Raw genomic sequence first — 14,646 nt, forward strand, 5'->3', positions numbered from 1 at the left:
ATGAAGAAGAAAGAACCAGCCAGCAATGAATGACCAAAAATGAAGGCCTCTAAAATCTATAAGAAAGGAAGGTTCCTAAGAGAGACATTAGCAAAAGGCATCCGGATGAAGGAAAAGTGTGACTGAGACGGGGACAAGATACAGGGTGGGCACCTCCAGCTGCAGATAGGAAACTTTTTTCAGAGGATGGGAGATAATTTATAAGAGAGATTGTGTATACTCATCCTATCTTTGCCTCTGGTAAACAAATTTTGCAGCTCTATGTTTTTCCAAAAACTGAGAATAGGCTATAATGAACGATATTTGATTTAGTCATGTTTTTTAAACTGGATATTGGCATCATTAAGCATTTGTTTTATTTGTTCCAAAGTACTGGAACCAGTGCTATTTTGTGTGGTTTTTTAAAAGAAGTGTCAGTGCTCAAATCTTGATAAAAGTGCAGTGGGAGCCAGCACAGAATAGTTGCCATGGGAAGCAAAAAGAAAGGTGACAGCACTCTGCACCAGTGAGTACTATCACAAAAAAGCTCTGATTGCAAGGTTCAGAAATCTTAGTTTACAACTGAAATTATATCTTTGCGGTAAAGGACAAAGTGAAGATCAGAGGAGGGGCTGCACCTCAGTAACAGAGCCTATGCTTTGCCCCAGGTTCAATTCCTGGAGGAGACTCCAGACTCCAGAGGGGTCCCTTCCCCTCCTATGAGTCAGTCAGGAGCAGAGGGTCCTGATGGGTGCCAAGGTGGTGTTTGAGGAGAGGGTGGTGCCCCTGTTTGCCACAGTGAGGCCTCCTGTTGTAGTCTGTTGTCAGGTCATTGAAAGTGCTTGACCAGAAAATAGCAAGCAACGTAACAATTAGATGAGGACTTTATGAATGCTACCTTTATATCTGACTATTCTTTTAACTGCATCTGGATTACAACTGAGCCCTGTTTAGACAGCATTAGACTATCCTGCGTCAAGAGAGCTGTTCCCAGCTTTGGCAGGGTAATTTTCTTCCTTCATCCAGTCGGCAATGGTTTGACTTGTTGTCACCTCTATAGAGCATCCCTTTTACATTTTTTTAAAAAATAATCTAATGGAGAAGCGCGCACTTACAAAAAACCAAAACAAAATAAAAACATGGATAAATCTGACATGCAATTGCAGAAATCACCTTCTGCTGAAAAACCCAAGCGAACAACAAAAACACCCACCAGATGGAAACAAGTCTTGTCTGGAATGCTTGGTGAAGTAAACAAAGGCAGCAGAAGAGAAAAAGAAGGGAAGACTGACAACATATGAAAAGCTTGATTGATGGTCAAGTACCATGGAGTCCACTTCCACACACTTTTGTACCTGGGAAAGAACAATAACTTTTAACAAGGCATTTGCCCTTTTGCCAAAGTGTAGTTTGAACTGTTACATGCCACACCAATCTCTGAGTGGTGAGAAAATCCATGGGTTCCAGGCACTTTCCCAGGGGTCTGTTTCCTTGGAATGATGGAGAAACTATGGTGTCTTTAGGACAGGGGTCAGCAAACTTTTTCAGCAAGGGGCTGGTCCACTGTCCCTCAGACCTTGTGGGGGGCCGGACTATATTTTGGAGGAAAAAATGAATGAATTCATATGCCCCACAAATAATCCAGAGATGCATTTTAAATAAAAGGACACATTCTACTCATGTAAAAACATGCTAATTCCCGGACTGTCCGCAGGCCGGATTGAGAAGACGATTGGGCCAGATCCGGCCCCTGGGCTTTAGTTTGCCTTCCCATGCTTTAGGATATATGTTTTTATTTACCCATATTTACAACCTGAGCATAAGACGGAGTGGCTCACATCATTAATTCCCCAACAGATATTGCTTCTCCATTAGTCACAGCTTTGAATCCAGCACAGAGCAAACATGTCTATGTGCCTCCAGCTTCCAGCCTGCTTCCAGCTTAGCTCTCACACTAACTATTGTTGTCCTACCTAGCAACTAGCTGAAGGGGGTGGAGGAAAGGCCCACCCGGCAGCCTGGAGGGCACAATCACTTAGTTGTAGCTCTACAAGCTAGCTCAAATCTTTTGGAATGTTGATGAGGGCACTTAAGCGGCCAGCTGAAGTCATTGTCTTACAAAGAAGCTTGTCTGACCTCTATTGGATTCTAATAAGGCTATTGATAGTCACAATGTTCTACCTCAACAGTCAGAGGAAATAAGCCTCTGTACGCCAGTTGCTGAGAATCCCAAGTCAGGGAGGTGCTGCATAGCTTGGGTCCTGCTGGAAGGCTTTCCTTAGGCATCTGGTTGGCCACTGTGAGAACAGGATGCTGCACTAGATGGACCTTTGGACAGATGCAGCAGGACTTTTCTTCTGTTCTTAAGGGTAAACTTCACCAAAGCCTGATGATCTAAGGGATCCCAGCCCAGGCTACAACCCTATTACCAGGAGCAAAACAACTGAGGCTTAAGCTCATACTTGAGGATATTTATGGAAACTTTATTTTCCTGTGTACCTATCGTCCATATCTTATGAGATTTGCTGGAGCCAAGCTGAAGCAGGGCTGGAACAGAAGAAGCAACGTTCTTCACAATGACTTGATGGCGCAGGTCCCTTTCTGTAACAGAATGTTCCCTGAGTGACACACACTCTCAGGAACTCAGGAATGAAGTGTGTTTTGCCTTGAAAGGTACCGGTACTTGTTTTCTGAAATAAGATTGGGGAGGGGGATTAAATAGAAAAAAGAGCTACAAGTGATGGAATTCTTTGTGCATTGGCAGGAGCGAGGGACACCTGGTGGGAGAGAGCGACTAGTAGTGGTGCATGAGGAAGTGTGCTGCTGCAGCTGCGCCACTGTCCCAGTGGCAGCAGTACTGATGCTGACTAGGAATGGGATGTGATGGGGCAGGGTGGGGGTGACAGCAGAAACGTACTAGCCACTGCCGCTGCTCACCCAGTGCTTGTGCAGCTTGCTGCCACAGCAGCCAACCATCCTGGTCCAAAGAAGTAGCTGTGCCCAGGAGGGCAGGGCAATGATGGCACTCTACTTCGCACACCATGACTGCAGTGACAGAGGGAGCCATTGCTGTGGGCAGGATTAAAAGCTGCATTAAGGCTCATAAAAAGCTGCAGGTGGGGGGGGGGCAAGAACGCTTAAGCTGCTAGGTATCTTATCAAATGATGAGCTTGCAAGAGAAATGGACTTTGGGGAGATAATTGCTGCTTTTGCAATGGAAAAGGCCAGAAAAAAATATTGTTTTAAAGAGAATTATTCTGTTTATAAAATGTTTGCAGCCATATTGGTCTATTAAACATATAAAATAAAAATATTGATGGGATAATATCTATCTTAAGGTAAAGGTAAAGGGACCCCTGACCATTAGGTCCAGTCACGGCCGACTCTGGGGGTTGCAGCGCTCATCTCACTTTTTGGCCAAGGGATCCGGTGTATAGCTTCCGGGTCATGGGCCAGCATGACTAAGCCGCTTCTGGCGAACCAGAGCAGCGCACAGAAACGCTGTTTACCTTCCCGCCGGAGTGGTACCTATTTATCTACTTGCAATTTGACGTGCTTTTGAACTGCTAGGTTGGCAGGAGCAGGGACCGAGCAACGGGAGCTCACCCCGTCGCGGGGATTCGAACCGCCGACCTTCTGATTGGCAAGTCCTAGGCTCTGTGGTTTAACCCACAGCACCACCCATGTCCCTTAATATCTATCTTAGGAACAATCAAAAGATTAAACAAAAATAGTCTCACCCAAAGTGGGTAGAGGCTTGGTAGATAAGACCCAGTATTGGCTTGGATGTCATGTCAGAAATGTAAAGAAAGTAATTTCAGAATTAAAATAGAATTTTTTCTTTCATTATTTATGAGACTATATTTATGGTATCATGGCATGCGTGTAGGAAGGGGTGCATGTTAAAAGTTTGTACTATGCTGAGGCCCTGCTTAAATCACAAAACCCCTGCTCCAGAACTTGAGAGGCTCAGTGGACCAGTAGTCTGAATCACTTTATAAGGTGGCTTCAGACTGACTTTAAATCAGCAAAGATCCACAGTAGGGTTGTAATCATATTGCAAATAAGTCCCAAGGTAGTAAAAGCTAAAACACAATCCTCCCCCCCGCCCAACACAACCACAATGATGAGTTCAATTGTCCTCATATGGATTAGGCAGGTGATGCTAGAGAGAGAAAACTTCCCGAACTTGTAAAAAAAAAAGATTCCCAGAAGTCCTAGTTCTGGGACACACGCAATGAACATTAGTTCTTGATTTAGTCTTATGTGAAGCACAGAGATTGGATCAATAAATAAATATAGCTGAGCTGCTAGGAAACAGCAATCATAACATTGTCAAATTCAACAACTTGCTGGGGGGGAGAGAAATGCCTCTGCAAAATGAAAGAACGGGGAACTAAGCAGGAATTAGAGCCTTTAATAACGCAAAGAACGCTCTGGTGCTATTTAAAAACACTGGATCAGAGGCACCAATATAAATATGAATAAATGTGCAAAATCAAAAGGGATTAAGGTGTATGGCTGAAATAAGGTGTTGATGATTTCTCTCTGAGGAGACAGGTAAACAGCTGGGTGTTCTAGTTATCTGTATTGGGCTCTACTCCTTCCAACATATTCATTCCTGACCTGGCAAAGGGAGTGAAGGTGTGGTAAAATAGGTAGGCTCATATGATGCCACAGTGTCAAATCAAAATTGGAGATTTCATAACACTGTGAGAATGGTCTTGCCTTTGCCACGCTACTTGGATTAAGGCAATAATAGGTTGGCTTAGCATTACGGCCAAACCCAAGCTCATGGTTTGTCCCTCCCGAGACAAATCACAGGTGGTAAACCAGCAATTCTTGGTTTATCTGGAACAGGACAATTGTAGAAAGGCAAAGACCTCAGATTGGTGCAGAGTTATGTGGACTTAAGGTCCACTGATTTAAATGGCACATAAGCAAGCCAGGCATGGCTCATTGCTGCACCATTGCTAAAGACTTCATATGAGAGGAGGCTAAAAAAAAACCCAACTGTTCCTTGAAGCTTGTGGGAACTGGTTTAGGTTTTAGCCACACACCCCACACAAGACAAAAGCATGTATGTACACTTAGGAGAAAAATGTACCTCTCTATAATACTATTTTTCAGCTGTCTTTTAAACACACACACACACCTGTGCACATTCACCCTCAAACACTCTCCTGTTTTTAGCGCGCACAATGATATCCACCTCTATCCAGTGGAAGGTGGTCTATTAGGGTGAATGAAGCACTGCCCCCACTGACCTCAGCCTGCTCTCAGCCAGCCCCCACTTGCTTGCCTCCTTATTTACAAACAGTCCAGGTGGCGGCACAGCCTGTCATTTTCCTGCTCCGTAGCCTCAGTGCTGCACTTCTAGAACTCAGCAGGGAGGAGGAGGGAGACAAAACTATAATTAGTTGGCTTTCACTTACTCTGGCTCCACCTACTGTTGGCCTCCTGCCTTCCACCCTACCTGCTGCGAAGGGGCACCAGCCACCGCTGCCTCTGTTGGACTGTTTCCAGCTCTCTTAAAAACAATTGTGGGAGCCCAACCTCAGACAGTCTCCTGCTCTTTTCAAGGAAGTTGCAAACTGAGACGCTGCTTCTGACTTCCACCTTCAGCATTGCCTGCCCAGTTGACTTACGGTAGGTTGTTTAACTTTCTAGGAAACGTAATCCAGATTTTAGGAACACAGGAGCCTTCTCTTGTTTATTTGGCCTTTCTGCTTCAGGAGACCAAACTGCTTCTTAATGCCGCTATTCCTCATGTCACAGGCACTTAATCCAACCTCATGCAAAACTCAGAACAGCAGTTAACTGGAATGGGCCAGCTCTGTCCTTGCTGCCCCTTGCTGTTGGCACACCTGCCTCTGGACACGTACATAACTTTCCCAGTCTCTGCTACATGCTGCGGTTTTTTAACAATTTGCTTAGCACCCACAGTGCACTAGGCTAACTTACCAGCAACCTACTGGTAATACGGAGGGATGAGAAAATGTCACAGTACTTCTGGGGTCAGGTAAGTTACCTCTCGTGCTGCTTCACACCGTTGGAGATTGCAGATAGCGCAGGTTGTTCTTTCAGGTAGAACTTTGCATTCTAGACAACCTAATTTCCTTTCTGACATGCAGAAGGCAAGGTGGGAGACAGCTGCTGCATCTCCATTTGCATAGATTTGGCTCTGGAGGGCAGAATACAAAAAACCTCCCTGTTACTACCCAGAGTGTGGGAACCATGAGAATTTAGGGCCAGATCCCATTTATAAGATACTACACATGATTTTAACCAAAAGGCTGAGAAGTGATCCAGTTCCCAGTTATAAGAAAGAATTATGATGTAGGTGTCATGCCTGCTTTTGAATAGATGTAAGATTAAAGACTTGGGTGGCACTGTGGGTTAAACCACAGAGCCTAGGGCTTGCCCATCAGAAGGTCGGCGGTTCAAATCCCCGTGATGGGGTGAGCCACCGTCGCTCGGTCCCTGCTTCTGCCAACCTAGCAGTTCGAAAGCACGTCAAAGTGCAAGTAGATAAATAGATACCGCTCCGGCGGGAAGGTAAACGGCATTTCTGTGCGCTGCTCTGGTTTTGCCAGAAGCGGCTTAGTCATGCTGGCCACATGACCCGGAAGCTGTCTGCGGACAAACACTGGCTCCCTCAGCCTATAGAGCGAGATGAGCACCGCAACCTCAGAGTCGTCCGCGACTGGACCTAATGGTCAGGGGTCCCTTTACATTTACCTTTAAGATTAAAGTGCAAGAAAAGCAATGTATTTAGAGAACATTTGTTTGGCTACTTTTTATACCTCATAATAACTACTGATATAGTTGCTCCAGATATCACTAGTCAGAAGCACAGGTGAAGCAATGGTCCCCCTTCCTCCGGAAAGGAGACACATGCCATAATACCTTGGTGCAATGAGGGCAGGATGTTGGGGCAGAGGTCCAAGGCATCACTCTGCAGAATGAGCCACAGGGCTCCCAAACACAGAAGAGCTGGCTTGTCCCATTTTAGCTGTGCACATATTATATATTTAAAGGACATGAGTGTCTCCACCCCCCCCCCACCCAAAAATTATAATTTGTTAAGTATGCTGGAAATCGTACCTCTGTGAGTGGTAAATTATAGTCCCCAGGATTCTTTGGCTCAGTTGGTTAGAGTCTGGTGCTGATCGATCCCCATATGGGGCAGCTGCACATTCCAGCATTGCAGGGGGTTGGACTAGATGATCCTCAGGGTCCCTTCCAACGCTACAATTCTAGGAATATATGGTGTGTATACAGCCTCCAAGACGAGTAAGTGATGCACATTACCATCAAAAGGGGATCCCCTATAAAACGAAAGAGGGGATAACCCATAAGACTAATGCACATTTCCATCTTAAAAGCCCCACCCCACCCAGTAAATCCAGGGTGTAAAATTCAAAGCAGAGTCTAAAATTTAGGGCTGGCCCTACAGTTGCATAGCTTGTGGAAACAAATTATGACTCCACTTCATAAAGTCCACTTTGCAGAGATGGACAGTGCAACCTACTGACTTGATATTACAGAAAATGAAGATGTTAAACACAGAAAAACATCTTACATGTTTCTTCCTTAGACTTTTGATATCTTCCTACAGGAATCATATGCTACCGTAATTTGACTTAGACTCTTATCTTAATTAGCTTCATCTCAGAGCCAGTTCTTCTTTTCCTCACATAGATATCGGATGTCATAAACATGCCTTTCCCATTGGCAAAATCAGCCCAGAAACCCTTAACATCTCTCCAGCGGAAGAGTGGATTTGAGAACCCTTGTACCTCTCACTTGAGCACTTACTATGCAAGTCTATGCGTGCCTAAGAACATAAGAAAAGCCTGCTGGATCAGGCCAATGGCCCATCTAGTCCGGCATCCTGTTCTCACAGAGGCCAACCAGAGAATCCCCAAAGAAGGACTTGAGTGCAACAGCACTTTTCCCTCCTGTGGCTTCCAGCAACTGGCATTCAAAAGCATTGCTGCCTCCAACTGTGGAGGTAGAACATAGCCATCAATAGCTTTCTCCTCCATGAATTTGTCCAATCCTCTTTCAAAGCCATCCAAGATGGTAACCTTCACTGCCTCCAGGGGGAGCAAGTTCCAGGTTTTATATATATATATATATATATATATATATATATATATATTTGCTTTCGTAGCAAATTTCGTATATATATATATATATATATATATATATATATATATATATATAATAAATATATATGTTTTCGTAGATTTTCACGGGTACAGGAATGCAGGTTTTGGTGTCCTCGGGTGTCTTCCCGTGTAAAAGTTGGGGTGTCTAGGCGACGTTTCGACGAGGTCTCACTCGTCATCTTCAGGCTGGTGCTTTCGGCTTCTTGTTACTGGAACAGAGCGGGATCTCAGTGTTTGAGTTCCTATAAATACTGTAGAGGGGTGTGGTGTATTGCCTCAAAAGTTCTGGGCAGAGGGGAAGTTCCCAGGCTAGTGTTCTTTTCTTCTTTTGTTCCTTAATTACTTGAGGGATATCTTGAGTGATTTCTTGAGTGATATTCTGAGTACCACTTAGGTGGGTCATTAGGTGTGGATTAGTTGCTAAAGCCTTCGTGTCTTGACCTCTTGAATTTGTGAAGAGTTTTTCTGGGAAGATGGCTGTACTGCACTTAGTTGTGCTTTGGCTTGGCTTCGTGTATAGGGGCGAGCTGTGGTTTTGTGCCCTGTGCCAGCCAGATCTGTGTAGGGATTGCAGGGGGGTGCAGCATCCGGAGGTGCCACTATGGTTTGGTTACTGGATGGTGTCTGTAATTTATCTGTGGAGAGGGTCTGGGTTTGGGTCTGGTGTGGTTGATTGGTGGTGGCGTTCTGTGTGCCTCTGGATCTGGTGTCGGTTTTTGTGGGGAGGGCTAATTTCCAGATGTCTGGCAGGCGGGACGTGTCGTCACGCTTGTTCATGTTGTGAGGGTGTTTCTCTATCTCGATGGCTTCCATGATTATTCTCTTGTGGTGATGTTCCATGTTAAAGAGCAATTTGGAATCTGCAAAATTAATTTCGTGTCCTGTTTCTTTCATGTGTTGGAAAAGAGAGGAAGATTTTTCTTCTTTTTTGACGGCATTCTTGTGTTCTGCGATACGTGCATTTATTCGTCTGTTTGTTTGTCCAATGTACGTGGCTGGGCAGACTTTGCAGGGTATTTCATAGACCCCTTGGTTTTCCAACTGGATTTTATCTTTGGGGTTTCTGAGGATATTGGCTATTTTTTGGTTGGTGCAAAAGGCTGTTTTGATATTGTGTTTATGGAGGATTTTGCTAATTTTATCTGTAGTGCCCTTGATATAAGGAAGGAGGGCCATGCCATTGTTTTCTTCCGTGTCTTGGTTTTTGGGGGGTGTTTCTTTTTGGATTAGCTTCTTAACCCTGTTTTGCTGGTATCCATTGGCGATTAACACATTTGAGAGATTCTGTAACTCAGTTGTCAAGTGGTCTTTGTCAGCCAGGCGTTTGGTTCTGGAGATGAGGGTCTTGGCTACGGAGTTTATTTGTGCAGGGTGGTGGTGTGATTGAGCATGTAAGTAGCGGTTGGTGTGTGTTTTTTTCCGGTAGATAGTGTGTCCTAGGGAGCCATCAGGTTTTTTGTAGATTAGGACGTCAAGGAAGGGAAGCTGGTTTTTCTGAAAAACTCTTCACAAATTCAAGAGGTCAAGACACGAAGGCTTTAGCAACTAATCCACACCTAATGACCCACCTAAGTGGTACTCAGAATATCACTCAAGAAATCACTCAAGATATCCCTCAAGTAATTAAGGAACAAAAGAAGAAAAGAACACTAGCCTGGGAACTTCCCCTCTGCCCAGAACTTTTGAGGCAATACACCACACCCCTCTACAGTATTTATAGGAACTCAAACACTGAGATCCCGCTCTGTTCCAGTAACAAGAAGCCGAAAGCACCAGCCTGAAGATGACGAGTGAGACCTCGTCGAAACGTCGCCTAGACACCCCAACTTTTACACGGGAAGACACCCGAGGACACCAAAACCTGCAATAAATATATATATATATATTTCGTATATATATCTACGAAAGCATATATATATATATATATATATATATTTGCCAGAGGTCAGTTCCAGCACCTCTTGGGTGGGCGCCATTGCCATTCTAAGAGAACAAGGGACAAGTTCGTGGTCAGCTCTGGCACCTCTTTTCTAGAAAAATAGCACTGATTTCAGTGCCTCTGCAGAAGACTTCTCTTTCACTTCCAAAGAGGTCAGGCCTTAGTAAACCGCTTTCTTTTATTGTACAAAAAATATTCTAACCATTGCTGTGCGAGCTTTCATAGGTAAGGGCCTACTACATCAGATTCATCATGATTGTCCTTCACAATCCACTTCAACGCTTCTCATCAAGCGAGTGTTTGCCAAGAAAATATCTCCTTATATGAAGGATTCATCTGACAATCACAATGTGCACTCTGCTAAAAATCACCAAGCACAACAATGATATCATTGCAAGTGCTATATTATCCTTTTAGGGATGTTCCCATCACCACCACCATCATCATCATTGAATCCACAACAACAGCAATTCCAGTTCTTCATGCCTGGCTATAGTATACTGGGAAGTTGGGAACATAATTATATTAACCAGGCATGTAGAACCAGAATTGCTGTTATTGTGGACATTTAAATACAGAGGGCACAGACCATAGGCAGTCATTTTAGAAGGGCTGTAGCTGATTCTATTTCCCAGACATCGCTAGGCAGCAGGTGGCTCTCCTATAACAATAACTCTCAAACAGGAAGACACTTCTGCTTATACTTTCCTACCTCAGGAAAGCTAGGAGCTTGGTGCCTCTGGATCTTGTTGGACTACAATTCTTATCAGCCCTAGCCAGCAGGTCAAGGATGATGGGAGCTGTAGTCCAGCAACATAGTCCATAAACCAGCTTCCAGCTGTGACCAGCCACATACTCCAGGAAGCTCAGAAGGACATGAAGGCAATGGCTCTTCCCCACTGTTTGACCTATGCCTTAGGACTACCTCCTCCACCCACCCATCCCACTCGCTTCCCATCCTTTCTGTGGGGTCTTTTCTAACAGGCAAACAGCTTTGGGAAACAACTTGGGCATCCTCGACTCATCATGAGACTTTAGATTTTCACCTGGCTCTCAGAAGAAAATTTTCCTGGGTATGGGACAGAGCCAGATAAAAATGGTTGCGGTGAAGCTTTGAGAAATGGTCTCCACTTCCTTTGTAGCCCAGCAGTGTTGTTTCTGTAGCTGATGCTCAGTTGGCACAGCTTCTTGACTCGGGTTTCTTATATTCAGCAGGCTGCTGGGAAATAAGGAAATATTCTGCATGTTCCTCAGTTATTTCAAAATTGGATTTGAGTGCTGGAAATGGAAGAAGGTGATAAGCTACATTACAGGAATTGGATTTAGTTAAGTGTGTGATTGTGTCTTTAAGGGGACATTGTGCTAGTTAATTAATTAGTTAGCTAGTTAGTTGGTTCACATAATTTATATACCGTACTTCTCCGTATTTCAAAGAAATCTCTGAGCCATTTTCTATTATCATCATCAAATAAAACAAAGTCTGTATGATTACAAACAGCTTTTCAAAAGATTTTCCAGGATCAGCTTTCATAATATATACATTAATCATAATGGCATATTGAATCTGAATCATAGAATCATAGAATCATAGAGTTGGAATAGACCACAAGGGCCATCGAGTCCAACCCCCTGCCAAGCAGGAAACACCATCAGAGTGTAATTTGCTCTGTATTTAGGAAAGTGCTTTGTCCGTTCATTCTCTATATTGCCACCAAATGGCACAAGGCTTCCCAAGGGGGGAATAGTGGTCTTCATACACATTGGGATGCCATGCGCCATTTTGAATCAAGATGGCGGCAGCAGTATAGGGAAACCAAAGGAAGCTGGTAGGGCTGCTCTGCTGGATCCTTTGAAATCAGCTGGCAAGAAAGGAGTGTTTCACACTGACTTATTCAGCCCACTCCAATGAGATATGGTGCTGGGCCTGATGGCTTTTTAAGGGGTTAGAGTCCACCGGTGGCAGGGCACTTGAGAAGCACTGTGCAGGGGGCTTGGCTGATCAGTGGTGCCTGCAAAAGCCCTTTTCACTCAAGCTCTGCCTTCACCTGCTCCTCGCCTAATGTCAGGCAAAGAGGAGGTGGGCGTGGCTTGGCCAAATCCACTTTGTGGGCAAAATGGGGAGGCCTGGTTGGTCGCCAACCCTGAGGAGCAGCTTGGGGGAAGCACAGAGGGCTGAAGTTGGGCCAAGGGAAGCAGGAGCCAGAAAATCCCCCATTGCATGAGCAGACTTCTGATGGATCTTCTGTGGATCTGGTCCAGACTGGACTGCCCAAATTCAATTTCCCCCTGTCTGGGCACACAACTTCCCAGGCAGAACACTGCTTTCAGCCCCGCTCTAGCTAGTAGGTGGGACCTGTACTCCTAACCAGTCTTGATGACCACATAGTTAGTTTTCATGTTTTGTGGCCTGGCCAAGCCGAAGCTGAAATGTAGGCTTCTGCTGTGTTATTAAGCTCCCTTTCAGCTGAAATCATTTGTTCAAAAAGAGAGAAATTTATTAGGGTGTATGTGCGTGTGTGTGTGAAATCCAAATAATTTCTCCCATTAGAGTTCATTCTGTGCCTAAAAATAACTAAGCAACAGCTCTTGGAAGTGACTGCACAGAGCATCTCTCTCAAAGAGGGGAAGCTCCTAGCAGGGGTACTATACAATTAAACATTCACACACACACACACACACAACTAGCATTTATACAGAGACAAAGAAGGTGGGCATAGGCCCTGCCTGCACATCCCTTTCATTACAACAGAAATTATAACAGAAATGTCATAGCATCCTTTTTTTTAATTAAAGTTCTTTAGAAACAAAAGCATATGTGTGTTTCAAACATGCTTTTATCTTTACAGCTTTCATCTTGTTTGCCCCACAACCATCCTGCAAGGTAGGCCAAGACAGCGCTGTTCTACTATATTGACAAGAGATTGAGAGAACAAGATTTGTTCTAAGTTCCCCAGTGAGTTCAAGGCTGGGCTGGGATTTGAACCTGAGATCAAAGTCAACATTCAAGGACTGCAGATGTAAACAACCTTTTCTCCACATCTGCAAATATGCTCTAGTACCCTCTTTTAACTTTAGATTGGAACAGCTCATCTGAGACCCCCCAGACTCAGAACAAAGCCATTTTCTAGAGGCTACTGAACCTACCTGCCTACTTTGATGTCCAGTCCTTGCCACTGGAGCACCAAAGCTGCAAGAAGCCTTGCCAGTATGATCCTCTAAAATATCTAAGCAAGTGGAGCCTGTGCATATCTGTGCAGGAAAAACCAAGGTAGACCAGTCAAAGTTGGCAGGGTTGTGGCGGGCTAAATTCCCCCATGACCAACAGTGAAGAAAGCCAAAGGAAGTTCACCCAGCCCAGAATACCCTGGACAGGAAGATCAAAGTCAAAAGCAAGAAGAATTGCTACAGGCAATCCTACTGTAGCAAGCCGATCACCTGAAAAGAATGAAATGTGCAAAATTCAAACGGACTCCGTCATGACATTCTTGGTGCTGAAACTGGAATGCCCCAAGCTCAAGGATGTATCAGATGATAAGCTACATGTTGAGTTTAAAAAGCATCGTCTGTGCCAATGTACCCAATATCAAGGAGTGCAACGTATTTGTGACCATGCGTGATTCCCCATCAGTGATGCTGAAAAAGAACACAGCAAGAGTCATTCTCCTACAGAGCCACCATCTGCCACTGGGTTATAAATGAACCGTGATGAATCATGTAAAGAAAAGTCTCGTCCCAACCATGTGATCCAGGCCACTATGGACTGCCACTCCCTGCTCCCCGAGTTTCCATGGCCTCACAGATACTTTAATTACCCATCCTTCCTGTATTCTTTGTTGTTGTTGTTTAGTCGTCTAGTCGTGTCTGACTCTTCGTGACCCCATGGACCAGAGCACGCCAGGCACTCCTGTCTTCCACTGCCTCCCGCAGTTTGGTCAAACTCATGCTGGTAGCTTCGAAGCTACCTGTATTCTTTAGCAAGAGCTATATACTTGTCATGCCATTTAAATGTAATTCAAGTGTAGTGAATTTCCTCTTTTCTTGCCCTCCCAAGAGATTGAAATGTCATGCTGGTTCTGCTTACGAATACTTTTGCAGACCCCTTCTGTGGCTGTCCTATCCCGCCCCGCCCCCCGCCCCCCATGCAGTAATGTGGCATAGCCTGGCCTTGGGAAACAGGGAGCCTTGCAAACGTCAATTTCAGGGGAGGATCACTGGCATTTTTATGGAAGAGCCGGGATAGGGACCCTCCAGAAGTTATTGGCTTCCAACTCCCATCAAGAGTGACCCACGTTGAGCGGCACCGCCACAGAACCAGCCTCCTGGCAGAGCAGTGGTGAGGTTGGCACAGCATGGGGACACTACCAGGATCACCAGATTGGCTCCACTACCCTGCTCTGCCCTCCACACCATCCCAGGAAGCAATGCCACAACTGGGTGGCCCAGTTCATGCTGCCAACCCACTGCACCGGCTGCTCCTGACCCTCCATTATTCCTGACCTTGGTTACAGAGACCAACCACATGCGAAGGCCCACAGATTCTTTACTCCTTAG

General features: G+C 45.0%; 1 long non-coding RNA gene across 1 annotated transcript; it reads left to right on the forward strand.

Moving 5' to 3' along the window:
* The first annotated feature begins 10,774 nt into the window (after positions 1-10,774).
* On the forward strand, positions 10,775-14,170 carry LOC310699924. The gene is made up of 3 exons (XR_014522309.1): positions 10,775-10,878; positions 11,311-11,389; positions 12,942-14,170. It is a non-coding gene; the product is annotated as an uncharacterized lncRNA (long non-coding RNA).
* Positions 14,171-14,646: the final 476 nt, after the last annotated feature.

The sequence above is a fragment of the Podarcis liolepis genome (assembly GCF_965112155.1).
Source record: "Podarcis liolepis genome assembly, chromosome: 2".
Lineage (NCBI taxonomy): Eukaryota > Metazoa > Chordata > Lepidosauria > Squamata > Lacertidae > Podarcis > Podarcis liolepis.